The 27,927-nt window shown below is 38.0% G+C and overlaps 1 pseudogene; it reads left to right on the top strand.

Moving 5' to 3' along the window:
- Window positions 1-10,442, top strand: part of LOC112629229 — an 88,852-nt pseudogene extending 78,410 nt beyond the window's left edge.
- Window positions 10,443-27,927: the final 17,485 nt, after the last annotated feature.

The raw sequence follows: 27,927 nt of genomic DNA, 5'->3' as shown, positions 1-27,927 counted from the left end.
TGTTTCTTCAGAATTTTGTTTCTTTTTTTTTCTTTTTTTTTTTTTTCATTTTAGAACTTGGTTTTCATGCTGCTGGTTTCTACTCTTTTTGATTATCCATATCTAAAATGAGTATCTAGACTAAACAGTCACTGGTGGCTGCATTGTTTTCTCAGCTTAAGTGAAATGACATTGCCCTGAACAATGAATAAGGATACTGATTAATGTAATCCTAGATTTGAGGAATGGACTGGGACATACAGCCTAGCTGGATTATCTTCAGGGTGTATGAGGAGCTTGCCTTTTTGGTGCAGGAACTCTTTTTCCCTTATGTCAGCTTGATAATGCCTGGGGCACTATCTTAATTATCTCTGTACCTCCAATACCTGCTTTGGAGCTCCCCAAGGCATATCATTCATTCTATTTAAAGTTTTCAGCCTATTGTAAAAAATAATTTTAACCTAAGAAATGAAAACTACAACCCATTACAGAATCATGTGGTAGCACAGTATAAGAACTAAACAAGGAAAAAGAAAAGACAATGTATCATTATGGAAATAGCTTTCAGACTACTCAGGTGATAGAGCTAGATTTCTTCTTTGTACTAGCCCCAACTTTGCAAGAAGATAAGATGAGGTAGAGATGAAAGACATCACTAGCCAGATGTTTGATAACGAATGTCTAACCATTGAACCTATCCAAAACTGAATTGAGCTATCTTGTAGTTTTCCTCACCAGATAACTTTGCACTGGGTAAGTAGGAGAAGAAAATCAAGCATTTAACAGGTTCAAAACTGATTATTTCTAAGGTCTATTCTGGAGGGGGTGGGAAAGAGTATCAAGAACATCCTGGGGTGTATCAGAAATAACAGTGAACTGAAAGTCTTGGCATGAAGTCCCAGCACTGCCAATAATTGACAACATAGGTAAGTCTCTTCTACCTCTCTGGGCCTTAATCACCAACTCAAAAGCAGAGTTTGTCTCTCCAAGTTACAGACTACCTGGGTTCTAATGGCTCCACCATTTGAGCCTCCTTTTGGCTGAGTTGTATCATCTATAACAGGTGTCAGCAAACTGTTCTTGTACAGGGCCAGATAATAATTTAGGCTTTGCAAACTCTAATATAGTTTCTATAGCATACTCTGCTTTCTCTCTCTTACTCTCTCTCTCTTTCTTCCTCTAACCTTTTGAAAATGTAAAACCATTCTTAGCTCATGAATCTTATAAAAACAAGCCAAAGATCATGGTTTGCCAACCCCTAATCTATAAAATAGAAATAAGAATACTACAATGCTACATAGTGGTGTTATGGCTAGTGATATGGTTAACACATGGAAAGCACTAGGATCGGTGGATAGAACATAGGAAACTCTCAATAAACATTACATGACACCATTAATATTATAGTTATTATGTCACGGGCATCTAGTTTAGCCCTGGAAATATACCATGGCCTCAATAAGTGGTTAGTACATTTTAAAATATTATGTAAAGGAAAACAACTAAATAATATCTGCCATCTCTCCAAGCCCTGTAATTCAGTGAACACACAGGTCACATGGTGCATATTGCCATCAGGCATGCCATGCTTTGGTCCAGATACCTGAGGAAAAGTCTGGTGGGAGTTGATGGCTGCTCTGAGTAAGGCTGGCAAAAAGGTTGAGTTGTTGAAAAAATGTTTCAGTTTGCAAGATTGGAATAAGAACTTGAAACTCCAAAATTTCTAGAAAGTTTAACAAATCAGAGCAAGATTTTGTGACATATGTTCACACAAAGGTACATTTTACAAATTTATTTTATAAAGGTTGTCCCCTTTCTAAACCTGTGATTCTCAAAGTACAGATCTCAAAATAGCAGAAACAACAGCATCTATAAATGTTTTTAGGAATGCAGATTCTTGACCCTGCTCCAGAGCAATCGAACCAGGAATTTCAGAAGTGAGGGCCCAGGAATCTGTGTATTAACAAGCCCTCCAGGCAAGCTCAAGTTTGAGAGTTGCTGTTTTAAGTCACCCTCTTCTTCAATCATCCTCTAATTCTTTACACCCTATCCAATCAATGGTTTGGCATCTTTTCCAGTTCTAAGAGGAAATTTATAACTAATAATAAGTATAGAAAACCAGGGTTTGGGCCAGGTGCGGTGGCTCAATCCCAGCACATTGGAAGGCCAAGACAGGCAGATCACGAGATCAGGAGATTCAGACCAACCTGGCTAATATGGTGAAACACCATCTCTACTAAAAAATACAAAAAAAAAATAGCCAGAAGTGGTGGCGGGCACCTGTAATCCCAGCCACTCAGGAGGCTGATGCAGGAGAATGGAGTGAACCCGGGAGGCGGAGCTTGCAGTTAGCCGAGATTGCACCACTGCACTCCAGCCTGGGCAACAGAGAGAGACTGCATCTCAAAAAAAAAAAAAAAAAGAAAGAAAAAGAAAGAAAGAAAAGAAAACCAGGGTTTTGCATGTCTTTTTCAATTGTATTAGCCTTCATAGAACCAAAACAATTCCTATTATCCAGCTCTCCCAATTCCGTAGGCTTTTCTCCTCTTCTTCCCCTATTCTGATCATTTCCTTTCCTTATTTCCCCTCTTAGTACCAATGTTCTGGAAAATGCCTTCCAAACCACACTGAGCACATCATTTGCTGAAATCGTCTAGCATTAACTGTACCACAGTTTTAACTCATAATCACACTTTGTCTTACACTGTTAGTAAGTTGTTCTATTGACTCTGGCTAAAATCATTTCTTAAGATCCTACTTATAGCTAGGTTCTGGGCTAGGCCCTGTGAGAGTTAAGGCACAAAGTCTACCTTCAAGGAAATTAATCTAGTAATGGGTAAGAGAAAACTTAGAACTAATAATAAAGTATGTAAAACATGTTTAAAAGAGGCACAGGTAAAAGCACCATTCCTTTGTAATCTCTTATATTTTTCAGACCTTTAAATACCACCTATATGTAGATGACTTCCAAATTTACATCTTCAACCTGGATCTCTCTAGTGAACTCTGGTCTCATAAATATAACTGTTCATTCCACAATTATTCCCAAAAGTCATATAGACATTTCAAACATAACACATCCAAATCTGAACTTTTAATCTTCTCCAAACTTGCTCTCTCTCCCATCTTCCTGATCTTTCTTTCATCCCCCACATCTTAGCATGATCTCCTGCCAGGTCTACCTTCAAAACATTTGCAAAATAAAACTATATCTCATCACTTCCACCATAACTACCACGGCCTTAGCCTCTGGAAAATTATCTTGCTTCCATCCCTCACCCACTGTAGCCTATTTGCCACTCAGCAGTCAGAACAATCCTTTTGAAGCATAATTCAGATAGTGTTGTTTCTCTGCTCAAAACTTTGTAATGGCCTCCCATCTCACTCAGAGTAAAAACCAAAAGCCTTAACTAACTATAGAATTTGCACCCTATCCCCATCCCACCATTACATTACATATTTGCTCTCATCTCCTATCGGACTCCCTCCCAGACACTCCTCTCCAAACACACTAGCTGCTATGGTCTGAATGTTTGTGTGCCACAAAAATTTGTATGTTGAAACCTGATCCTCATTGCAATAGTATTATGAGGTGAGGCCTTTAGGGGGATCAGTGTTCTGATGAAAAAAAGCCCCAAAGAACTTGTTTGAACCCCTTCACCTTGTGAGAATGAAATGAGAAAATACCATATACAAACCAGAAAGCAGGCCCAGACACAGAATCTGCTGGTGCCTTGATCTTGAACTTTTCCACCTCTAGAACTGTGCAAAATGAATTTATTTTATTTGTTACCCAGTGTAAGATATTTTATTACAGTAGCCCAAATGGACTAAGACAGAAATTGGTACCAAGAGTGGGGTGTTGCTATAAAGAATACCTAAAAATGTTGAAGTGGATTTAGAATAGGGTAGAGGATGAAAAGTCTGGAGATGCATGATAGAAAAAGCCTACATTGCCATGAACAAAACATTAAGGGTGACTCAGGTGAGGACTCAGAAAAAGAAAAGTTCTGTAGAGAAAGCCTCAATCTTCTTAAATAGCACATAAGTGGTCATAAACAGAATGTTGTTAGAAACATGGAGATTCAGTAAAGGCCACTCTGATGAAGTTTCAGATGGAAATGAAGAACATGCTATTGGAAATGGTAGGAAAAGCCATCCTTGTTTTAAAGTGGCAAAGAGTTTGGCTGAATTGTGTTCATGTTCTAGTGTTTTGTGGAAGGTAAAACTTGCAAAAAATGAAATTGGATATTTGGCTAAAGAAATATCTAAGCAAAATGTTGAAGAACCTGCACAGTTTCTCTTGACATGGCTTACAGTAAAGTGCAAGAAAAGAAAAATTATTTAAAGATAGAATTTATAATAAAATAAGAAGCAGGTCTTAAAAGATTTGGAAAATTCTCAGCCTATGCATATTGTAAAGAATGAAAAAGGAGGATGCCAAGTGTATGGCCAAGTGACCCTTGATAAGGAGATGAGTAACTGTCAGTGGAAGCCAGGTGCTATTCTTCAAGACAATGAAAGAATAACCCCAAAGGCATTTAGAATGTCCCTTCCATCACAGGTTCAGAGTGCCAAGGCCTGGAGGACACAATGATGCCAAGTGTAGCCTTGGGTGCCTGCAAGACATCACTCAAGTCTCTGCTCCCTGCATTCTGGCACAGTGCTCCTTGGCTGCCTCAGATCCAGTGGCCCAGGTGTACTGACGTTTACAATAGCCACCTTTCTGGAGGGCAGGTGATAAACCTTGGTAGCATCCATGCTGTGCCAACCCCAGCACAAAGTGCAGTGTGCAAAGTAAACAAGCTGTGGGAATATGGCAGCCTCCCTAGGTTTGGAAGGATGTCCCAGAGAGCAGCAGGGCCCAGGCACAGAATGGCCTGCCACAGTAGTGGGTTATTACTGATAGCCCCTATTAGGGCAATGCCTAGTGGTGCCATGGGGTCAGGATATCCTCCAACACCATAGACTGTTAAAGCCACCAGCATGCAACTCCAGCCTGAGAGAACCAAAGGCACCAGACTTCTACCCATGACAACTGCAGCATGGGCTGTACCCAGCAAAGCTATGGGTGCTACTGGAGATTTGAGGACCCAGCCCCAGCCAGTGTGTCTGGAAGATGGGAATTCCAGTCAAAGAAGATCATTTTCAAGCCTTAAGATATAACATTTGCCCTCTTTAGTTTTAGACTTGGTCAGGACCTATTATCCATTTTCTTTCCTATTTTTTCCTTTTGTAATGAGAATGTCTGTCCTAGACCTGTCCTACCATTGTATTTTGAAAGCACCTAACTTGTTTGATTTCATAAGCTCACAGCTGGAGGAGGATTTGCCTTAGGATGAATCACACCTTTGAGTCTCACCCATATCTGATTTAAATGATAGTTAGATGAGACTTTGGACTTTAACTGTTGATGCTGAAATGAGTTAAGATTTGGGGGGCTGTTGGGATGGAATAAATGTATTTTTCATGGGAAAATGATAAAATTTTAAGGGCCTAGAGGTGAGATGCTATGGCTTGCATGTTTGTATTCCCCCAAAATTCATATGGCAAAACTGAATCCCCAATGCAACAGTATTAAGAGGTGGGGCCTTCATAAGAAAGGGTGAGTTCACGTCCTTTGCAGGAACATGGATGAAGCTAGAAACCGTCATTCTCAGCAAACTAACGCAAGAAGAGAAAACCAAACACTGCATGTTCTCACTCATAAGTAGGCATTGAACAATGAGAACACATGGCCACAGGGAGGGGAACATCACACACTCGGGCCTGTCATGGTGTGGGGGGCTAGGGAAGGGATAGCATTAGGAGAAATACCTAATGTAGGTGAGGGGTCAATACCTGTGTAACAAAACTGCACATTCTGCACATGTACCCCAGAACTTAAAGTATAATAAAAATATTAAAAAGAAGTGGAGCCTTTATGAAGCGGTTAGGTCATGAGGGTTGAGTCCCGTGAATGGGATTAGTGCCTTTACGAAAGAAGCCTCAAAGAACTACTTCGTCCTTTTTACCATGTGAAGGCACAGGGAAAAGGAGTCACCTACGAACCAGAAAGGAGGCACTCACTGGACACTGAATCTGCTGATGTTTTCTTGGGCTTCCCAGCATCTAGAACTGTGAGATATTTCTGCTGTTTTTAAGTTACCCAGTCTAAAGTATTTTGTTATAGTAGCCCAAGTAGACTAAAATACTGACCTTCCACTTAAAATTTTTTTTCCCTGTACCTGTCTTCTAGCCTACTCCCTCATTCCTGACAGGTCTCTGATTAAAGAACATTTCTCCTTGAGGCGACCCCCTTATGTCAAAACTACCTATAACCTTATCCTGCCTTATTTTTCATGAAAATAACAGTGCTGCCTTATGTTTTCATGAAACACATCACCATCTAACATATCACTATCTAACATAATATGTACACAGTTTTATCTCTCTCCTCCATTAAATTATAAACTCCATGAGAGAAGAGATTTTTATTTACACATAGTAGATAGTTACTATCTACTATGTAATGAGATAGTAATGAATAGTGAATGAGTGAGCGAATAAATGAATAGATAAACAAATGAATGAATAAAGTGCTACAGGAGTTCAAAGGAAGGGTAGGTTCCTTCCTGACAAAGAAATAAAGCAAGGTTTATGATGGAGGCAGCACATGAGTTGGTTCTGGAAGAACGGGTAGAATTTGGATAATAAGAAATGGTGCATGGAGTCTTACCAAACCTAAGAGAGCCCATTATCCCCAAATGTATCTAAAACACTGTATAATCATATCACAAAATACATAAAAATTATATCATTTGAATATTAACCTTAATATCATAATAGTAATGTTAATTACTAGCTGAGTCAAACATATTTTAAAATTGTTTTTAAAATGTGAAAAAGTGTTTGAATGCATGAGAGAGGAAGAAGTGGATAGACACTTTTATAGAAGTTGTTAGCAGGGCCCTGGGCACACTCAAGAGTTTTGGAGATGAGTGGGACAGAAGTTGTGGGAAATGTGCCTTCCCTTTCTTGGTAAAATTATAACCCAATAATCTTTAACTAAGAGGACTGGGAAAATTTTTTCTTAATAAATTGATAGAAGAGAGGATTTTCTAGGAAACAAGGCAAGAATAAAAGCTTAGAGTTAAAGAAAATGTGTGTTTGTATGAATATGTGCATACATGTGTGTGTATCTCTGTGTGTGTATGTGTGTGTGTGTGTAGTGAAATATTGCTTGAATCATGAGCTGTGCAAACAAAGAAAAAGTAGAGGAGCTGCTTTTAGGCAAGGTAACAGTGGGCATGACTCCAGAGAGCATACAGGGATCAATAAATAATTATTGAAGCGATAAATTCTCACTTATTTAAAATACTCTAAGGAGAATCTATCCCAGCATCTGTGGATGATTTCTTAATTCTCCTAAAATTCATTTATCTCCAACATGAGAACCAAATTATGCGCTGATTTTGTCTTCTCTATGGAGAAACGCTGCATCCAAAACAAATGTTATGCCGGAGGGAACCCTAGGGGTTGCTTATTTCAACCACTTTTATTCTCCAATGAGGGAGTGAGTTTCTGAGATGTGTTGAGCCTGTTCAAGGTCACAAAGATGGTTAGTATAAGATCCCGGACAAAGAACCCAGGACTTTTGTCTCCATATTCAGAACTTTCTCCTCTACTAGGCTGACAACTATCCACTGTATTTCTTGTTTTACTGAATAGCAAAGCAAGTCAGGTGGCCAGTACTTGTTGGTGTATTATTTAGTACATCCTGCAGAGCTTGAATTCTGGCTTATACTTGAGTTTCTTCTGAAAGTCAATACTGGCCTAGCAATTGTTCATTTCATTCATTCACTAAATATTTATGAGCACTTATGTGCAAGGCACTGTGTTAGGTACCAGTGATCCAACAATGGGCGCAATATTCATGCCACTGGATTCACATAACTTGCATTTTGGTGAGGATGGCAGAAAACAACAACGAGTGAAATTACTAAATAACGTAGTAAGTGATATGAACAAAACAAAATAGCTCTAATACAAAAGAAGGCAACCTACCTTAAATAACATGGCCAGAGAAAGTTGCTAGCAAGATGTGTTATGTAGGCTGAATCTGAAATAGGCAAAGGAATCAGGAATTGGAGGAGGTTCTAGGTGGATGGAATAGGAAGAGAGAAGCCCTTGAGACAGCAAAGAGCTTAGCATGTCTGGGAAGCTGAGAGAAGCCCTGTGTGTCTGGAGTATAATGAGAGAGGGAGAGTGAACAGAGTTGAGGTCAGGGTGGAGGCAGGGCCAGGTCACATGGGACCTAGAGGCTCTGATTTGAAGCTTGAATTTTATATCAAGCACATGAGAAGCCACTAAAGGGTTTTAAGAACTGAATAACATGATTCTATTTGCATATTAATAAGAGTTTTCTATGTTAGGCACAATTCTTCCCATTTAAAAAACTAATTTAATCAAATGAAAAAAATGCACTTAATATTAAGGCAGGTGCTATTATTCTCATCATTTTGTAGCTGAAGCAATTGCAGCACAGAAAACTTAAGTAACTTGCTTAAATTCACATTTTTAGTAATGGGCAGAGCCAGGATTCAAACCTAGGTTGTACACTCCAGAGTATTCACTCTAAACCACTACACTTTTGCTTTTTATGTAATCTTATTTGGTGTAATAATGAAGGCAGCTATTGCAGAACTCTAGGGGAGAAAAAAATAGTGGCATAAATTAGGATGATGGCAATGGAGATAGAGAAAAGCTGCAGGATTTCAGATGTACTTTGGTAGTAGAATTCAGGACTTGATGATTGTATTAGTTCATTTTCATACTGCTATGAAAAAATAACTGAGACTGGGTATTTTATAAAGAAAAAGAGGTTTAATGGACTCACAGTTCAACATGGCTGGGGGGGCCTCGCAATCATGGCAGAAGGCAAAGGAGGGGCAAAGGCACATCTTACATGGTAGCAGGCAAGAGAGAATGAAAGTCAAGTGGAAGGGGAAACCACTTATAAAACCATCAGATCTCATGAGACTTATTCACTACCACAGGAACAGTATGGGGGAATTCACGCCTATGATTCAATTATCCCCCACTCAGTCCCTCCCACAACATGTGGGAATTATGGAAGCTACATTTCTAGATGAGATTGGGGTGGGGACACAGCCAAATCATATCAATGATGCAGTGGATATAACTGGTAAGGAAAAAAGAGGAATGAAAGATGGCTCTTAATAACAAACCAGGTGGATGGTGCTGACATTTATTAATCTGAGGAAGACTGCTAGAGACATGAAATTAGTTGTAGGGTTAAAAAAAAATCAAGGGTTTTGACTCAGGTGTTTTAACTTGGACATGTCAAGTAAATTTTTGGTTAAGTCTGGAGCTCAGAGGAATGGATATAAAAATATGGAAGTCATCTGCATAAAGATGGTATTTAAATCCTTGTTAATAGACAAGGCAACCTAGGGGGAGAGTTTAGAGAAAGAAATAAAGAGGGCCTGAGAATAATCCCTTAGGAACAACAATGTTTAAAGTTTGTTTAGAGAAGAACAAAGGGATCTGAGACACTCTGGACAGTGAAATGGAGGGAGCAGGAAAGGATGATGACAGAGCATCCAAGACAGGAGAGGGCTTCTTAAAAAAGGGAGTTGTCGGTCTGTCCTCCAACCGCCTAAGGTGCTGAAAGGAAAGGAGGCTAAGGGGAAGAAAGTGGCACCGACTCCTGCTGTCATGAAGAAGCAGGAGGCCAAGAACATGGGAAGTCCCTGTTTGAGAAAAGACCTAAGAATTTTGGCATTGGACAGGATATCCCACCCAAAAGGGACCTCACCTGCTTTGTTAAATGGCCCCGCTACATGCAGTTGCAGCAGCAAAGGGCTATCCTCCACGAGTAGCCGAAAGTTCCTTCTGCCATTAACCAGTTCACTCAGGCGTTGGACTGCCAGTTACTCAACTGCTTAAGCTGGCCCACAAGTGCAGTCCAGAGACAAAGCAAGGGAAGAAGCAGAGACTGTTGGCTGGGCCGAGAAGAGAGCTGACAGCAAAGGGTCTCTCCCCATTAAGAGACCACCAGTCCTTCAAGCAGTTTTAACACTGTCATTACCGTGGTAGAGAACAAGAAGTCTCAAATGGTGGTGATTGAACATGATGAGGATCCCATCAAGCTGGCTGTCTTTCTGCCTGCCCTGTGTTGTAAAATATGGGTCCCTTACTGCCTTATCAAGGGGAAGGCAAGACTGGGATGTCTAGTCCACAGGAAGACCTGCACCACTGTCGCCTTCATACAGTTTAACTGGGAAGACAGAGGAGCTTTGATGAAGTTGATGGAAGCTATCAGGACCAATGACAAAGACAGATATGATGAGATCTGCTACCACCACTGGGAAGGTAATGTCCTGGGTCCTAAATCTGTGGCTCACATTGCCAAGTAGGAAAAGGCAAGAGCTGGAACACTTGCTACTAAACTGGGTTAACCGTACACTGTCAAGTTTTCTGTACACAAAAATAAGAATAATTCTCCCAGGTAACATAATGAGATCCATCTCTACAAAATAAATAAATTAGCCAGGCATGGTGGTGTGTGCCTGTAGCCCCAGCTACTCTGGAGGCTGAGGTAGGAGAATCACTTGGGCCCGGGAGGTCAAGGCTGCAGTGAGCCATGATCAAGCCACTGCACTCCAGCCTGGGCAACAGAGAGAGACCCCATCTCCAAAATAAATAAATAAACAAACATAATTTTTAAAGATAATAAAAATTTGCCTTCGAAAACAGGGGGATTGTCAATATGTCATATGCTGCTGAAAAGTCAAACAGGGTAAATTAAATCACCTATATCACTTGACTCCAGTGTCTCCACAAAGCTCTCATCCCTTAAGAACCTTCCACTCAGCTCCCACATGTATGAAAGTCCATATTTAGACCTCTATCCTTTTTTTATTACATTCAATGTCCCATGAGTGAAATACCAAATTGAGTCACTTCTACTCCCTAGAGGGAATAAATTTCAGATTATGTCTGGATACTGGAGATTTGATAAAGAAAAAGAGAGACACAGAGAGAGAGAGAGAGATGAGTATGGGCTAGTGACAGTACTGTTAAAGTTGGAACGAGGGAAAGGCAGAAACAAGGAGCATGGGAGATATCAAAAGGCAACTGCAGCTATTTTACACATTTGTCTGGGACCTGCTCACTGCACTGAGTCATTCCTGTTTCATGCTGGTATTCTGGCTGACATTTGGTTTGATACATGAGTATAAAATCTCCCTTATCCCCTTCAGGGGATGCTCTCTTTCTACATGATACACCATTGGTAATGAAGTTCTTGATAAACCCTCTTCACAGTCTTTATTATACCTAGTACATTTTGTATCCTAATCCATTTGAGGTAGGATTAGGGACAAAATAAGGAACAAAACTTTCATTAATCTACAAACACTACATGATGCTATCATTTGATTGATGGAGACATCGAGACTGAGAAAGACATCTCAGATGACATGTGTCTTCAGACCCACCTACAACCCAAACTAGACCAATCCACAGCCTTCAGAAGAGTGAATTTGCCAGAAGGAGACTCCATTCCTAGTTGATACTGGATAGAGGTGGATTCCAGCTGCACACATGGACATGAACCATTGGCTGTCCACTTGTTTAAATTCTCTGAATTCTTCTTTGATCTTTCACTGGTCTTGAGGGAAGAATTGAAATTAAAACTGGTTCACCTTTAGTGTCAAAAGTTTCCACAGTAAATGGGTTCCAACCACTTGATTGGGGCAGAGGGGTAAAAAATGCCATTTGTCAAAGTACTTAAGTTTTTAGAAACTCTATTTTCATATATCTTTATAGGAACAAAACAAAGGAAGTCAGCATCCTCTTTATGACTCATAGTTAGGAAAACATTGATGTAATGTAACAAGTGTTTCTCAACAATAGAAAATTCTACTACAATGAATGAATGAACAAACTAACAAATTAATGAATGAAGGAAAAAGTTATACCACATATTGGCTTCTTATAGGAGTCACTTCCAATGACTGTGACTCTCTCCAGACTCAGAACAGGGTATAAGATTGGGACAGACAGGATAGGAATGCAGGAAAAGCTACAAGGGGTATAAACAAAGAGACCTTGGCCTCTGGGTAATGGGGTGACTGTGCTCTGGACATTTGTCCTTGTGGAGTCTTTTAGGCAGCTACAGCCAACTGTTCTCAAATCCCTTACCAGAGGATAAAATTTCCCTGACTGTGCAAAAATGTAGCAGCTGATAGCCTCCCTAAGGATGTATTTTTGAAAGCCAAGCATTTCACCTCTTCAGAGCAGCCCCCTTCAGAGAAGATTAGCATTCCTGGAGAGGCTCCAGACTGCCCAGAAACTCTGTGTCCCTGGAGTCTGAACAGAGCAACAATACGGAGACAATTCAACAAGATTTCTTTACAAAAAAAAAAACAAAAAAAAAAACAACCTTTTATTTGGTGCCTAGATGGCTACAAAGAGGAAGGTATCGAGACACGTGAGGACGGTCGCTGTTCCTAGAGCCTTGAAACTGCAGGAAGTCAATGGCAGAGCCAGAAATGGGATTTGGCTTTCAGGTGACTGTACCAAGCAGAAGTCCTCTCCATTTTTGTAATTAATCAGTGGAATTTCTATTTAAGCCCTACATTGCTCCTAAATTGTCCACATGGTACAATACATCCAATCGTTTGATGAATCTGCCTCATGGAAACAGTGCTTTGAAAAGATCACATAGCCAAAAAGTGAGAATAAATTGTCCTGCTTCAAGACTTTCTTCATGTTCTTCCTTGACCTGCAAAAGAAAGAACCTTCTTCCATCTCCACCTATGAACAACGGTCATTTTGTCTAGAATTATCTTTTGTCCCTAATACTTTGAGGCAATGTGGGATAGGGAAAAAAAGTGAAGAAGTCAGACAACTGGTTTAGAGTCCCAACTCTACCATTTACTAATTACTTGATCTCAGATAAGTTCCTTAACTTTTCTGAGCCTCAATTTCCTAACCTGTAAAATGAATCTAAGAATGTGTACTATGTTCTCAAGAATGCTGTGAGTATTGCATATGATCATACATGCATGCTCATCATCACACTGTCAGCACTGGAGAAACACTGTTAATGCCACTTCCATTCTGTCCCCAACACCACGATGAATCCAACCAGAAATGACTTTACATTTCCTACCCATTCCCAGAGTGTTTCTTACTTACCAGTTTATAAAACCCTTATCTAATCTTGTCTCAGCCTCTCTACTACTCTAAAAACTCCTTGAGGGCAGGAAATGTATAATGTACAGTTTCATCATTTCCCTGCTGCCCAGTATGCACATTCACATGAAAAACGCTCGGTGAACATTTATTAAATAAATCTCTGTTTTATCAGGACAAATCAAATGAATTTGTCCTGATAGGAAATGAAAAGAAATTGAAGGAGAGACACCAGGGTGGTTCCAGAGTCCCTGGCGATCATTAGTTCTTACTAGCTCTCTATTTTTCCAGATGCTATCTACAAGTGACAATAATAACTGATTGTCTGCTAGCAAGTTGGCCAATTTATAAACTGTCAACTTTTCCCCTTTAAAAAAAAAAGCCCTAAAAGAGCAGCTTCCCAGAACCCACAATCCCCTCTCTTTGCTCAAGTTCAAAATCCCATGGTTACCTTTTGTCTCATTCCAATGTGCAAGGCCCTTTGCCCAGTTGAGAGATAGAGATGTTATTTTTAAGGCTGAACTTTGCACTCTCAGCAGTCCTGCCTTACACAAGAACAGTCTGTTCAACAGAAGCCTCTGGGGCTTCACAATCCAAACAAACATGGGACTCAGGATCACCTCTCCCATCTCAGAGGAGAGGGTCCAGAGAAGCACAGAAATGAAGCAGTCCTCCCCCAAAACAAAAGCCTCAGATTTCCCTCCAATGTTTCTTTATAATTACTTAATAAGAAAACCTTATTTAGGTCCTAATGGTCTTTGGCATCCTCCTAAACAGAGACAAACACAGGTTGTATATGGCATGAGGCAGCTGTAGTAGCCTGGGTCCAGGGGTCAGAGTGGTGAGGTAAGAGAAGGAGCCCTGTATCAGGCAGTAAGTGTCCAAGATTATTTTGAAATGAAAATCTAGAATCCACACACCTAGATATGGAGATTCTCTCAGGTTATATAGTCCTGATGTCTAGGGTTTTTTACACAGAGTCGAAGTCAAATGGTTGATGTAGAAGCTGGCCCAAGTTGTGGAGTACTTAGTACCCCTTCCATTCTCTTCTGTAGCCTGAACTTGTGACTGGTTCCCAGGCCCTCAGAGCCTCACAATCTTGGTTGTCTCCCTAGAACCTCTCTGCTCCTCTCCTCCCTTTTCCATTTGGGGATTTCATTCAACACCACATTATGTTTTATCTCATAACATTTTCTCTCTCTCATTAAAAAAATGTTTATTTGAGAGTTCTGCTTCACTTCACCATTTGTTTCTACCTGTGAGCCACATGAAAGTCACTCTACACCCTTATATTTTCATGGTTTTGTAGGCCTATTTGAATTTCAAATTGCAAAGTTTGATTTTACAAGCACAAGATTTTACATTTTGGTTCCCAGTCCTTGGGAAATCTGCCCCAAATCTCAACTATGCTTGTAGGAAACTGGGCCATGTTTCTATAGATCACTCTGAATTTAACCTGTGGACCAGTAGGCAGGGTTTAGAGATCAGAAAATAGAAAAACAGGAAAATAGAAAAATAGCTCTAACTTGATACACTTGGGAGAGCCTACTGAGTCCATCAAGATGAGAAGAGGCTGCCACACTTCCATTTGTATTGTTGAAATGAGTTTTATAATTGCATAATGGAAGCCACACTATGGTTAAGTTCAGAGTGTAAGCTAATTAATGGATAATAAATCCATAACAGAGTATTATTTTAAAAACCCAGAAACATCCTGAATCATTGTGTTCAGTGGTCAAAAGCAGTTTCACCAAAATATCCCTTGCTGCTGCTAGAAAAGACCTCTTTTCATAGAATAGAAGGCTAAAGAGATAAATGTGGCATCAGATATTTCATATGAGATGAAATGGTCCAAGGAAAAGACCTACCTATCTCTACAGGAGTGACCAGAGTCGCTGAGAAACATTAGGGCTTTTTGCAAGAAACAGTGAAGAGGACACATTTTAAAATGCTTTTTCTTTTTCTCTTTGTAAAAGATGAATGATATTTTTTAACCAATATTTGGGGCCCAGGAATTAAAACTGTGGGATAAATTTGAAGGAGAGAGGGATGGGAGGCACACATTCAACCTGAGAATGGGTGATAGGAGGAGTGGATAGAGAACCAAGAGCTTGCTGGGACTGCGGTTGATTTTCAGAGGAGATGGGGACTCTTGGGAGCAACTTTAGCTGGGGTCATCTTGATATGCTCTGACCTAGTTCTGGGGAAACTTGTACTGGATTTTTAAAAATCTGAAAGACCAAGAGCAACTTCAAAGGAACCCCAAAGCATTGTGACACCTGTAGGATAAAGCTTCTCTCCAGACTTAATGAAAGAAACTATATGAACCACTAAGGGTGAGGTGGTTGTGGGTGGCAGCCAGTCAGCTTCCTTTCACAAGTGGTAGCCACCTCAACCAATTAAGGCCATGAGGAAAGAGGAGCTACTGTCAGCCAATTTGATCACTTCTACAGACACTCTATCTTCCCCCGTAAGACTTTTCTAGTCAAACTTTCTCCAAGTATGCAAAGTTCTCATTTGCAGTAAGCTTTGGAAACGCAGTGTGTTTTGGTTTCTAAGAGAGTTTCAGAGCTAGTTGGGCTCTAATGGGTCAAGCAAATCGTATTCATCCCCAAATTACCTGCTATTGTCATGCACAACCCTTGATTCAATTTTTTTAATTAATAGACTTTCTTTTTTGAGAAGTTTTAGATTTAAAGAAAAATTGAGCATAAAATACAGAGTTCTCATTTACTCCCTCTACCCTCCTCCCCACACAGAGTTTCCCTATTACTACATTTTGCATTAGTGTGGTAAATTTATTATAATTGATGAACCAATATTGATACATTATTATTAACTGAAGTCCATGTTAATATTAGGGTTCACTTTTATATTATACAATTGTATGAATTTTGACAAATGTATGACATGTGTTCATTACTGTATTATACGGAATAGTTTCACTGCCCTAAAAAACCTCTGTGCTCCACTTATTCATTCCTCCCTCTGTATCCCAAACCCAAACCCTGGCAACCACTAATCTTTTTATATTCTCTACAGTTTTGCCTTTTCCAGAATGTTATATAGCTGGAGTCATACAATGTGCAGCATTTTTCAGATTGGCTTTTAACACTAGCAACATGCAATTAAGATTCATTCATTTCTTTTCTTGGCTTCTTTTTAGTACTGAATAATATTCTATTGTATGAAGGTATCACATATTGTTTACCCATTTACCTATTAAAAGCATCTGGGTTGCTTCCAAGTGTTGGCGATTATGAATATGGCTGCTATAAACATCCATTTGCTGGTTTTTATGTGCACATAAGTTTTCAATTCATTTGGAAAAATGCCAAGGAAGTATTCCATTCTGCATTCTATGGTAAGAGTAGATTAGTTTTGTAAGAAACTGCCAAACTGTCTTCCAAAATTGCTCTTTCGTTTTGCATGAATGAGAGTTCCTGTCTCTCCACATCCTCACTAGCGTTTGGTGTTGCTGGTGTTTGGACTGTCCTCATTCTGATAGGTGTGTAGTGTTATCTCATTGTTGTTTTAATTTACAATACCTTAATGACATATGACATACGATGTTGAGAATTGTTTCATATGTTAATTTGGTGTCTATAGATCCTCTTTGCTGAGGTGTCTGTTTAGAAGATCTCTTGTCCATTTTTTAAAGGAAGTTTATTGGTCTTTAAATGGCTCAGATTCCAAGTAAACAAATCAGGTAGTGGCATCAGCCTATGACATGTGATGCATCTTATCAGTTGGCTTTATAGCATCTCAGTACCCAGAAAAGGAAAAGTCACAAAGCAAAGTCACAATGTCAGTGATTAAATATGACTGCAATGAGTACAGGTGGAGATTGCTGGGCCCCCTGGCCAATGTTACATCAGTAACTTGAATTCTGCACATCTTTTTCCCATTTTTAAATTCAGTTGTTCGTTTTCTTATTGAGTTTTAAGCATTCTTTGTATATTTTGGATATAAATCCTTTATCAGATATGCATTTTGCAAATTTTTGTGGCATGTTTTTCCATTTTTTAAACAGTGTCTTTCAGAGACAGAAGTTTCTAATTTTAATAAAGTTCTACTCACCAATTTTTTCTTTCATGGATTATACTTTTTGGTGTTGTATCTAAACACTTATTGCCAAACCTAAGGTATAACCTAGGACATCTCTGATGTTGTCTTCTAGAAATGGTATGAGTTTTGTGTTTTACATTTAGGTCTATGATCCATTTTCAGTTAATTTTTGTGAAGGGTATAAGGTCTGTGTCTAGACTTTTTTTTTTAGATGTGGATATCCAGTTATTTCGCCACCATTTGTTGAAAAGACCACCCCTTCTCCATTGAATTGCCTTTGCTATTTTGTCAAAGATCAGTTGACTATATTTCTGTAGATCTATTCCTGTGCTTTCTATTCAGTTTTATTGATCTATTTGCCTGTTATTTTTCCAGTACTCCACTGTCTTGATTACTGTAGCCTTATGGTAAGTCTTGAAGTTGAGTAGTGTCAATGCTCCAACTTTGTTCTTCTTTTTCAATAATGTGTTGGCTACTCTGGGTCTTTTGACTCTTCATATAAGCTTTGGAATCCATTTGCCAATATTCACAAAAGAACTTGCTATGTTGTGAAGAATGACATCTTGATAATATTTTCTTTCTATCCATGAACATGGAATATTTCTTTATTTATTTAGCTCTTCTTTGATTTCTTTCATCAAAGTTTTATTATTTTCTTTATAAATATTCATATTTGTTAGGTTTATACCCAAGTATTTAGGTAACTTCCTAAGCATTTTATTTTTTGGTACTAATACAAATCATGTTGTGTTTTTAATTTCAAATTATAATTGTTCATTGTTGGTATGTAGGAAAGCAATTGACTTTTGTAGATTAACCTTGTATCCTGCAGCTTTGTTATAATTGCTAATTCATTCTGGGGGTTTTTTATCAATTATTTGAGATTTTGTATATAAAAAATTATGTCATCTGCAAAGATGGTTTAATTTCTTCCTTTCCAGTCTATACATCTTTTATTTCCTTTACTTGTCTTATTGCATTTTATGCTCTTCCCATGTTTGCTTCCTTCTGAACATTTTTTTCTAATGGCCATATTTTTACTGTTGATCATTAGCTATTAACTATGAACAACTTTCTTTCACTTGATTTAACATGCCTATAAAACCCCTCTTATACTTTAGTTACAAAGTTCCAACAGGTGTGGTAAACCAGCATCTCTGGGGTGAGTGATGTGTCAGGGAAATGACAAACTGAAATCCCCACATTCCAGTGGTGTATGATTGGCCCAAACAATGACGGAGGAGGCACATTTATAAGAGAGATCTAGTTCTGTGAAAAGCATTTATACTTTATCTAGATAAATAATTGTTTGTTTATTTATTCTAAATAGACACTTGATAATGTCCACTTTGTGAACCATGCAGGTGAAAATCCTAAAATACAAATCTCTCCTTTAAAAACAATTGAAAAATTCACTTTCACTTATATGGTAAAGCTTACCAAAATTGTGTTCATGTGAATGAAATATCACATGTCCACAGGCAACAATAAAAAAATTCAGCATTTCCATATTAGAAGAGAGGAGTGTTCTCACATCTAGCAAGATCTGATATAGGAAACTGCTTAATTTGTTTTAACCTAGGACTGACGTGTGTGTGTGTGTATCTGTGAGTGTGTGTGTATAGCCATCTTATAACTTTCAGAATAGGGCTCTTCCTCTATACAGAGAATTTGATTAAACTTCTGCATCCTTCAACACTACAAGTTAATGCCTATTTTTATATGCTAATGAAATGCACAAATTATCTCTTTTTTAAGTGTAAAGACTAATTAAGTCACATTACTCTCATTGCTAAGGTAATACACCAGATAGGATTTTCCATAAACAGCACAGTTGAAAAAATTCATGTAATCATTAAGAAGGGTACAGCTACCTTTCAAGTTTAAAAAAAAAAGGAAATAAACTGTGATTCTTTCTCAAAGGGATAGATCTGGAGAGCTCTACTGCCAGCTCAAGTAATCTACTTGCAAATTACAAAACAAAAGATATAAAGAAATTACGGGCTATCACTTTTATTTACAACCTCCTTTCAACCGGAGTCTATACTTACACTGCTACATCCAAAACAAATCTGAGGCTGCTGATGCCGCAGTCTCTAATGGGTGTATGACCCTGGTCAAGAAGCTCATGGCCTCTACCTCAAAGAATTATTGTGCAGAAGTCAGGGAGCTAGGGATGGGTGATGCTGGGAGGAGGAGAAGAATAGGAGAAAATTATGGAAATCCTTTTTGAAGATTCAAAATGCAATTGAAATTCCAATCTTAATCAAAAACAGTAATAGGCTCTGCTAAATACCTAGGAAGACCTGCTAAAAATATGTGAAGTTCATCTGCAGTTCAAATCTCAGAATTATTTTTATTTCCCAGCTTAGGCCTATCAGAACCGCCATGAAACCTTTAGGTGTTGCACTAAGAAGATAGTCTGTCCGTGCAAATGGACGAACATGTTCTTAAATCACAAAATGAAGTCCGAAGTGAGAGAAACTTAACAAATCTTTCATTGTACTCAAGGTTAAAATTACAGTGTGGTGTCAACTGAACCTGAATTGGAACTTTCTAGCTTCATAATGACCTCTCTGAGCATCAGTCTCTTAACCTTTGAAATGGATTGTTTGTGAGGAATAAATGATATGAAATATATATATGTAGATATAGATAGATGAATGGATAGATTAGATGAATGGATAGATTAGATAGATAGATAGATAGGTAGATAGATAGATAGATAGACAGACAGACAGACAGCATAGACCCACTATACTATATACCGCCTGGCAAAGGGTTAATTCAGTAATTGCTTTCTTCCCACTGTTCATACTACTGCTTTGGGTCATGTGTAAGTTCTCTCAATGGTTATCTACTTCCAATGTAGCTAAACAAAGCTGCTTCCCACTGACCCACAGACACGTGAAGATAAGACATTGACTAAAGAGAGGGAAGAGTATAATTTGGAAACCAAATATCTTTGACATCTGTAATGCAGATGTAAGCTGAAATCATCCTGCCCTCTGAGATTGATTTAAACTGTGCTGAGCTCGACCCCTCATCCAATGGAAGTTCAGTGCTCTGACTAAAATTTCTGCATAATTCCAGAACCATATTTCATGGTTACTTCTGGCTTCAAGTCCATGCTTCTGCTGTACTTTTAAACTAATCTGAGGAATCTCCTCACTTTATTTGCAGAAGTTTCTCCCTGTACTCCCTAACTGGCACTGAGCCTTCTTTGGCATATCCAGAGACACACCGATGTGCTATGCTGAGCAGACAGTCATTCATGTGGCATCTCAAAGGAACTAGCAGAGGCTGTGAGATATTAATCTTTCCTTCAGTTTCTATAAGTAGAAGGAAATAGTATAGAGATTTATTTTCCCACTAATATGTATTTCCTACCTGAAACTCCTAAGATGACAGAACTGACAATATAAGGAGGTTTAAAATCAATACTTAATTATTCCGGCAGTTTGAGTTTACAGAAAAAGGGATCCAAGTGCACAGAGCTTTCACATACCCCTGCATCCTACCCTCACACATACTTTCCCCTGTTATTAACATCTTGAACTAGTAAGGTAAATTTGGTACAATGGATAAACCAATATTGATACATTATTATTAACTGCAGTCTATAGTTTACATTAAGGTTCACTCCTTTTTTTGGTACATGCTATGGGTTTTGACAAATATATAAAGACATGTGTCCATCATTACTGTATTATACAGAACAGTTTCACTATCCTCAAAACCTGCTGTGCTCCACCAACTCATTTGTGGGAAAGTTCTTCTTAGCTCTGCTATTGCTACACCCTTTCCACATTCCTTGTCCTTCCCCACAACAATTTCTCACCCACTGCTTACAGGCAATTTGAAGTTTACAGCTTTTCTCTGTCTCTTAATTTCACTGAAAAATAGCGTGTGGGGTTTTTTCGCCTCTGTTCTTATTGCTTTGTGTGTTTTCTAACAAGAGAACTGAGAAGACTTATCATTAAGCTGCCACCATGTTCCTCAGGGGGCGCATGATTTCTGACCTCAAGGAATTATGCAATGGTATTTCAAGGGGACATATAAATAAACAAGTGAGAGTGTACCAAACATGATTCAAGTCACTGAAAACTTCTCTTTTCTATTGCTATACATGGCAGTGGAGCATGATCCAGGTGTAATTCGGGGATTTAATTTTGGAGTCAGTGGGAGCCCAGAAAAGGGCAGTTTCAAAAACATCAACAAAATACACCTTCTAAAAGTGAGTGCATCACCTGCATAGACAAAGGTTTCCCCTAGGTAATAGTGGTTTATAAAAAATTGGAGAAGCCCAGGACTAAATATAGAACCACCCTCCAACTAGGTTAAAATCTGAGAGGAAAAGGAGGCATTCTGGGCCTGATAAGGAAACAAAAGAGGAAGCCCTGAGCAGTGAATCCTGGAAAGTTGCCCCACCCTTTACCCTCATCCACAGGAATCTCCTAAAACGGTCCAAGAAAACTGAATTTCTTCCAATAGGAGAAAAAAGAAAAGAAATATGATCACCATACACCAAGAAAACCAAGTAGAAAATACCAGTGCAACTTTCTTATAGAAAATTAAAACCTACCAGAAAAATGTTACCATAAAACAAATTGAAAATTATAATCTGGCATTCCAACATAAGTTTTAAAAATTTAATGAAGCAATCACAAGTCTGAGAGTAGACCACAAAGAAGAAATACAAGAACTTAAGGATAAAAGGACCAAATATGACAAGAATATATTACAGAAATTGGCAGGACTCAAGAAGGAAATAGAAGGAAAAAACAAAAGATAGCTACATAAATACAAGCTAAAATACAAGAAGCACAATGGAGAATAAACACCACATTAAGAGCCACAGATGATGGAAATAGGAAAAGCATACAGAATACAGCAGAAATAAAGAGATAAAAGATATTAACAAAAAATTATAAAAGACAAACAAAAAGATTCAACCTGCTCATAATTGAAGTTCCCAAAGAACAGAAAGCCCAAACAATAAAGCAAAAAATAAATAAATATTTATTTTATTTTATTTTTAACTTTACAGTTTTTTCCCCCTTTTCATCATTCCTTTTTTTTTTTTTTTTTTTTTAACCTTTTATTTTAAGTTCAGGGATCCATGTGCAGGTTTGTTATGTAGTTAAACTTCTGTCATAGGGTTTCGTTGTATGGATTATTTCATCACCCAGATATTAAGCCTAGGACTCATTAGTTGTTTTTCCTGATTCTGTCCCTCTTCCCACCCTTCACTCTCAGGTAGACCCCAGTGTCTATTCTTTCCCTCTTTGTGTCTGTGTTCTTATCATTTAGATCCCACTTTTAAGAGATAGCATGTAGTATTTAATTTTCTATTCCTTCACTAGTTTGCTAAGGATCATGGCCTCTAGCTCCATCCATGTTCCCACAAAAGACATGATCTTGTTCTTTTTTATGGCATGGTACCTGAAGTCAGGTATCATGATGCCTTCAGCTTTGTTTTTTTTAACTGCAGGTTGCCTTGGCTATTCAGACTGCATAGTATTCCACAGTGTATATGTACATTTTCTTTATCTGGTCCATCATTGATGGGCATTTAGGTTGATTCCATGTCTTTGATACTGCAAATAGTGCTGCAATGAACATACATGGGCATGTGTCTTTATAATGGGACAATTTATATTCCTTTGGGTATATACCCAGTAATAAGATTGCTGGGTCAAATGGTAGTTCTGTTTTCAACTCTTTGAGGAATCGCCACATTGCTTTCCAAATGGTTGAACTAATTTATATTTTCACCACAGTGTATAAGCATTACTTTTACTACACAACCCCACCAGCATCTATTATTTTTTAACTTTTTGATAATAGCCATTCTGACTGGTGTGAGATAGTATCTGATTGTGGTTTTGATTTGCATTTCTCTAATAATCAATGATGTTGAGCTTTTAAAAAATATGTTTGTAGGCTGCATTTATGTCTTCTTTTGAGAAGTGTCTGTTCATCTCCTTTGCCCACTTTTTAATGGGATTGTTTGTTTTTCTCTTGTAAATTTAAGGTTCTTGCAGATACTGGATATTAGACCTTTGTCAGATGCATAGTTTGCCAATATTTTCTCCCATTCTGTAGGTTGTCTGTTCACTCTGTTAATACTGTTAATAGTTTCTTTTGCTGTGAAGCAGCTCTTTAGTTTAATTAGATCCCATTTGTCAATTTTTGCTTTTGTTTCAATTGCTTCTGGTGTCTTTGTCATGAAATCTTCGCCCATTCCTATGTCCCAAATGGTATTGCCTAGGCTGTCTTCCAGGATTTTTATAGTTTTGGGTTTTGCATTTAAGTACTTATTCCATCTCGAGTTGATTTTTGTACATGGTGTGAGGTAGGGGTCCAGTTTTACTCTTCTGTGTATGGCTAGTCAGTTATCCCAGCATCTTTTATTGAATAGGGAGTCCTTTCCCCATTGCTTGTTTTTGTCAGCTTTGTTAAAGATAAGGTGATTGTAGATATGCAGCCTTATTTCTGGGCTCTTTATTCTGTTCCATTGGTCTATGTGTCTGTTTTTGCACCAGTACCATGCTGCTTTGGTTATTGTAGCCCTGTGGTCTAGTTTGAAGTCAGATACCATGATGCCTCCAGCTTTGCTCTTTTTACTGAGGATTGCCTTAACTATTCACGCTCTTTTTTGGTTCCATATGAATTTTAAAGTAGTTTTTTCCTAGTTTTGTGAAGAGTATCATTGGTAATTTGATAGGAAGAGCATTGAATCTATAAATTGCTTTGGGAAATACGGCCATTTTAATGATATTGATTCCTCCTGTCCATGAGCACAGGATGTTTTCCCATTTGTTTGTGTCTTCTCTGATTTATTTGAGCAGTGTATTGTGATTCTCATTGTAGAGATCTTTCACCTCCCTGGTTAGCTGTATTCCTAGATATTTAATTCGTTGTGTGGCAATTGTGAATGGGTTTGCATTCCTGATTTGCCTCTTGGCTTGACTGTTCTTGTTGTATAGGAATGCTAGTGATTTTTGTACATTGATTTTATATCCTGAAAGTTTGCTGAAGTCATCTGAAGGAGCTTTTGGGCTGAGACTATGGAGTTTTCTAAATACACAAAAATCAACAAATTTTTTATGACTGCATAGTATTTCACAGTGTATATGTACCACATTTTCTTTCTTTATTCAATCTGTCATTGATGGGCATTTAGGTTGATTCCATGTCACATGCAAATACAGATAGTTTGACTTCTTCTCTTCCTATTTACCCTTTATCTCTTTCTCTTGCCTGATTGCTCTGGCCAGGACTTTTAATTTAAAACTATCTTGAGTAGGAGTGGTGAGAGAGGGCATCTTTGTCTTGTGCCATTTTTCAAGGGAAATGCTTCCAGCTTTTGCCCATTCAGTATGATGTTGGCTATGGGTTTATAATAGATGGCTCTTATTACTTTGAGGTATGTTCCTTCAGTACCTGGTTTATTGAGATTTTTTAACATGAAGGGGTGTTGAATAGTTTTTAGCTTTTAGTTTAAGTTTAGGGGTACATGTGAAGGTTTCTTACATAGGTAAACACATGTCATGGCGGTTTGTAATACAGATTATTTTATCAACCAGATATTAAACCCAGTATGTCATAGTTATCTTTTCTGTTCCTCTCCCTCTTTCCATCATGCCCCCTGAAGTAGCCCCCAGTGTCTGTTTTTTCCTTTTTTGTATTCATAAGTTCTTATCATTTTGCTCCTACTTATAAGTGAGAACATGCAGTATTTGGTTTTCTGTTCCTGCATTAGTTCGGTAAGGATAATAGTCTCCAGCTCCATCCATGTTCCTGCAAAAGACATGATCTCATTTTTTATGGGTGCATAGTATTCCACAGTGTATATGTACCACATTTTCTTTATCAAATCTGTCATTGATGGGATTAAAGGTTGATTCCATGTCTTTGCTATTTGCTATTGTGAATGGTACTGCAGTGAACATTTGTGTGCATGTGTCTTTATGGTACAATGATTTATATTCATCTGGGTATATAACCAGTAATGGGATTGGGGGGTTTAATTTTTATCAAAGGCCTTTTCTGCATCTATTTGAGATAATATGTGGTTTTTGTCTTTAGTTCTGTTTCTGTGATCAATCATATTTATTGATTTGTGCGTGTTGAACCAACCTTGCATCCCAGGGATAAAGCCTACTTGATTATGACAGATAAGCTTTTTAATGTGCTGGATTTGGTTTTCCAGTATTTTGTTGAGGATTTTTGCATCAATATTCATCAAGAATATTGGCCTAAAGTTTTTGTTGTTGTTGTTGTGTCTCTGCCAGTTTTTGTTACCAGGATGATACTGGCCTTATAGAATGAACTGGGGAGGAGTCCCTCCTCCTCAATTTTTTGGAATAGTTTCAGCAGGAATAGCGCTAGCTCTTCTTAGTACATCTAGTAGAATTTGTGTGTGAATCCATTTGATCCTGGTCCATTTTTTGTTAGTAAGCTATTTCTTACTGATTCAATTTTGGAGCTCATTACTGGTCTGTTCAGGATTCAATTTCTTCTTAATTCAGTCTGGGGAGGGTATGTGTCCAGAAATGTATCTATTTCTTCTAGAACTTCTAGTTTGTGTGCATAGAAGTGTTCATAATATTTTCCAACATTTATTTGTATTTCTGTAAAGTCACCGGTAATATCCTCTTTGTTGTTTCTAATTGTGTTTATTTAGATCTTCTCTATTTTCTTCTTTATTAGTCTAGCTAGCTGTTAATCTATTATATTAATTTTTTCAAAAAAACAGCTCCTATATTTGTTGATCTTTTGATTGGTTTTTCTTGTTTAAATTTCCTTCCATTCAGCTCTGATTTTGGTTATTTCTTGTCTTCTACTAGCATTGGGGTTCATTTGCACTTGGTTCCCTGGTTCTTTTAGTTTTGATGTTAGGTTATTAAACTGATATCTTTCTAACTATTCATTGTGGATGTTTAGTGCTATACGTTTCCTCTTAACACTGCCTTAGCTGTGTTCTACAGGTTCTGGTATGTTATCTTTGTTCTCATCAGTTTCAAAAAACTTTTTTTATTTCTGCTCTAATTTCATCATTTACCCAAAAGTCATTTAAAAGCTGGTTATTTACTTTCCATGTAATTGTATGATTTTGAGCAATTATCTTTTTTCATTTTTTAAAAAATATTTATAGCATCTTTATTTGTAAAGTCTCAAACTGAAAACAACACAAATGTTTATCAACAGGTAAATGGTGAAACAAACTGTGGTATATCATACAATAGAATGGATAATATAAAAAAGACAGAGAAAAAATGAAAAAGTACAAACTATTGATATGTGCTACAACATAGATGAATTTCAAAACAATTATGCTGAGTGCAGGAAGTCAGATTATTTTTAAGAGTATTATATAATTCTATTTATATAAAATTTTAAAAATTAAAAAAAAGAACTAACATATAGTGGGAAAAAAGGGAGATTAGTGGTTCCTTAGGGATAAGCCAGAAGGTAAAGGGTATAGGGAATCTTTTACAGGTGATGGAAATATTCACTATCTTGATGTAGTAATAGGTTCACTGGTGTATAAATATGTCAAGGTGCATCTACTTGTATACTTTAAATGTGCACAGTTTATTGTATTTAAATTACACCTCAATGAAGCTATTAAACAAAGACCTTTCTTTGTGTTTTAAAACCATCTTGAAAAGACTGGTGTAGAGATAATAGAAATAATGATCACCTAGCAAATAATGAATATTCTAAACTGAGCTCTGCACCAGCTGCTATGGTGATACATACAAAGTGGAAAACTATATCGATATAGATATAGATATAGATATAGATATAGATATAGATATAGATATAGATACTTTAAGTTCTGGGATGCATGTGCAGAACGTGCAGGTTTGCTACATAGGTATACATGTGCCATGGTTTTTTGCTGCACCCATCAACCAGTCATCTACATTAGGCATTTCTCCTAATGCTATCCCTCCCCTAGTCCCCCACCCCCTGACAGGCCCTGGTGTTTGATGTTCCCCTCCCTGTGCCATGTGTTCTCATTGTTCAGCTCCCACTTATGAATGCAAACATGCGGTCTTTGGTTTTTTGTTCCAGTGTTAGTTTGCTGAGAATGATAGTTTCCAGCTTCATCCATGTCCCTACAAAGGACATGAACTAACCCTTTTTATGGCTGCATAGTATTCCATGGTGTATATGTGCCACATTTTCTTTATCTGGTCTATCATTGATGGACATTTGGGTTGGTTCCAAGTCTGTACTATTGTGAATAGTGCTGCAATAAACATACGTGCACATGTGTCTTTATAAAAGAATGATTTATAATCCTTTGGTTATATACCCAGTAATGGGATGGCTGGGTCAAATGGTATTTCTGGTTGTAGATCCTTGAGGAATCGCTACACTGTCTTCCACAATGGTCGAATGAATTTACACTCCCACAAACATTGTAAAAGCATTTCCATTTCTCCACATCCTCTCCAGCATCTGTTGCTTCCTGACTTTTAACAATAGACACCTGGCGAGGCTGTGCATGCTCCTTTCATCGCAGATCATTCGCTCTCATGATAAGAACTTGTGTCTGTTTTTCCACAGTTACAGCTCTTTCTCTACAGGAGATAAGACTCTCACTCAGGGCAATCTTAGCAGGTTTGAGGCTCAATATCTGCTTCTGAAGCTGGG

The sequence above is a fragment of the Theropithecus gelada genome, chromosome 1 (assembly GCF_003255815.1).
Source record: "Theropithecus gelada isolate Dixy chromosome 1, Tgel_1.0, whole genome shotgun sequence".
NCBI classification, from domain to species: domain Eukaryota; kingdom Metazoa; phylum Chordata; class Mammalia; order Primates; family Cercopithecidae; genus Theropithecus; species Theropithecus gelada.
This window is presented reverse-complemented; position numbering and strand designations above follow the sequence as displayed.